Genomic DNA, 2,712 nt, shown 5'->3' on the forward strand with positions numbered 1-2,712 from the left:
ACTGCTTTGTATTTCACTGATAGTTTCCCATTTAAAAAAAAACTAGATGAGCCCTCAAAGGAACTGTTGATAGAAGTGGTTGGTGCAGTGCAGTCAGCACATTGTCATTATGTCATTAAAATACTCTGACGTCATTGGCTGTTGGGCCTGACTGTGACATCACAATTAGCAAACAGACTGGCAGAATGTTTCTCAATTATGACATCTCATGTTCTGTGAGTTGCCAAGCAATAAAATATTTCAGTGAGCAGTTTTATTTGCTGGCTTGAAAATGTATTTTCAAATCATGCACTGTTTTTTCTTTCTGCTAATCATTTCATTGAACTGTGCCGACCCGGGCTGTCCATCACACCCAGCTTGGTCTAGAGTTGAAATGGAAATGCTTCCAGAAGATCTAGCTGGGATGAAGCTTTCCTCTGTCCATTGGTGGTGTCTGCCATATCCATTCAGCACAGTGTGCTTTGGAAACATTGATAGGACACACATCCAGAAATGGATCACAAGCCAGAACTTACTTTTCACAGCCTTGGGGTTTGTGTTGCTGGTGCTGTGTTTAATGCTTCTCAAGAAAAGATGGACTTTCCAACAAAGCAGAGTAAGTGCTGTTCTGTGTCCAATATTTGGCCGAGGGCCTATGTCTGGAAGATATTATGCATATTTTTAATATTTCTGCTAATAATAGTCTATGTAATGAAATGTGTCACAGCCGCAATAGCGAATTCCAATTTATTTTACACCAGATTTTCCCCACCTCTCCTGAAGGTGCTAGTTCATGCTGGGGGATTCAGTTCAAGGAACACTGCTATCCCTTTGATATCTCTTCCAACTGGCTGATTTTCATTGTTGAGCACAGTGGGTGTTAGAAGTCTATTCCACTGTGGTGGGCAAAATGCCTTACCTACTACTGTGCACATCTGACATGTGCACTTTCCAGCAGGGGTGACTGGAGAGCAATTAGGAGGAGGAACAATAGCTTAATTTTAGCACCTCTAAGGGGTATGGACAAGTATAGGACTTCTCCTCAGCTCAAAATGTAATTCAACAAAGACTGGAGACTGAACCTGGGACCTTCTGGTATGTATGACACTGTACCATGTATATTCAGTCCATTTATCCAGTGAGCCATCTGGAGAGCATGCAAATCCCACTTTGAAGGCTAGGATTACGAGTGGCACAGGACATTGATGTAACCGTACCATGTGCCAAGATGTAGTAGGACACCGGTTAATGCTCACAATTTTGTAAATGAGGAGTTCTCAATCTCCGTGAAATGTTGAGTGATGGCTTTGAATGAAGGCTGAACACTTTGTCTGAGTAAGATATCGAAAGTAAGAGCAACAAGCAGTTTACACAGCGGGTGGCCAATTAAAGAGCCGCGATCTCTGGGTCAACCTCGACTAGGCTGGTCAGAATTGTGTATGCTATAGGTGAAGTGGAGAATAAAGCAGGACAGGAAACATAACTTACAACATGGAGCAGAGAGAAAACAAACACGTAGCATTCGCCATCCATTTCTAATAACTTCCTATTATGTTATGTATTTTTCAATAGGACAGTCAATGTACTGATTGCTCAGATTCAGGATCAGAGAAATTTGTTTCCCCGGATGGATCTGACAACATAGGCACAATTCTTTCCAGGATAGAGAAACTTCTTAGAACGGTGCAGGAAATAGAAGCAAAAGTCCACATGATACAGAAAAGTCGCAGCTTTGTCCGTAAGAAGCACCGATTCCGATATCACAGTCCTGCCTCCTCTTCGAGTGAATATTAGCCAGAAATGGCTCTTCCGTATTAACAAATATGAGCTATCGTTCTCCGACCTGCGTATCCCCTTCCTGCATTAGAATAATGAGATAACATTTATATAGATGCCACATAGCAAATGCAGCCATAAACAATGTGTGTTATGTGAAAGATAACTGAATATTACAATGTCATAGCTACTGTAATTGAAACAAGTACTTAACTATTTTGTGGATAATAGGAAAAAGTAATTGATAGTTGCTCAACAGTGGCAATGCTTATGGAGAAAAACTATATAGGTTTATAGTAACTGAGCTGATGTTATGAATTAATAAGTTAAGAGAAATGCCATTATTAATCATAGTAAGGAACTCTGATTCATAAAATGTATGCAACATAGGAATTTGTTAAACTTAATGAATAACATAAATAATGACTAAATGCAGACAGTATATTAAATATCAGTAGCCTTAATTAGTAAATATGGTCAGTAGTGTAACTCATTATGGTAATTTGATAGTTGGGAAAATGCTTTAACTTGAGCAGGTTATAAAAGTTTGCAAGTTGACGTTTCTGTCAATTGTGTTTAAATATGAGCATTTTGCTGTGCTGTTTTGAAAATGAAACTGAATCCATTTTTTTCAAACTGCTGCGTATTTTTGAAAATAAAGTGATTGTTTATGATTGGCAGTACTGTGACACTCATTTGTCTCCTTAATTCAGGATCTGGCTTTACATTTTATACATGACTAACGAATCTCCCACAGTGTTTCACATGGCTATTTGGAAAATAGTCTCTCTCTTACTTGTCTGTTGACTTTGGATTACTGTTTCTCTCTCTTTGCTTCTGTCTATCTTTCTCTTCCTCTAAGTCTTTCTCCCTAGATCTTTTTGCTTCTCTCTCAGTCCTCTACTGCCTTCCTACCAACCTACACCCCTATCACAATCATTGACTCTTCGGGCTCGA

At 39.2% G+C, this 2,712-nt stretch overlaps 1 long non-coding RNA gene across 1 annotated transcript; it reads left to right on the forward strand.

Annotated features, from left to right (window-relative positions):
• The first annotated feature begins 221 nt into the window (after nt 1-221).
• LOC147113777 (uncharacterized) lies at nt 222-2,429 on the forward strand. Its single transcript, XR_015079270.1, has 2 exons — nt 222-595; nt 1,552-2,429. It is a non-coding gene; the product is annotated as an uncharacterized LOC147113777 (long non-coding RNA).
• Nucleotides 2,430-2,712: the final 283 nt, after the last annotated feature.

This window comes from Somniosus microcephalus, chromosome 8 (genome assembly GCF_052327205.1).
Source record: "Somniosus microcephalus isolate GS21.2 chromosome 8, FLI_Smic_1.0, whole genome shotgun sequence".
NCBI classification, from domain to species: Eukaryota; Metazoa; Chordata; class Chondrichthyes; order Squaliformes; family Somniosidae; genus Somniosus; species Somniosus microcephalus.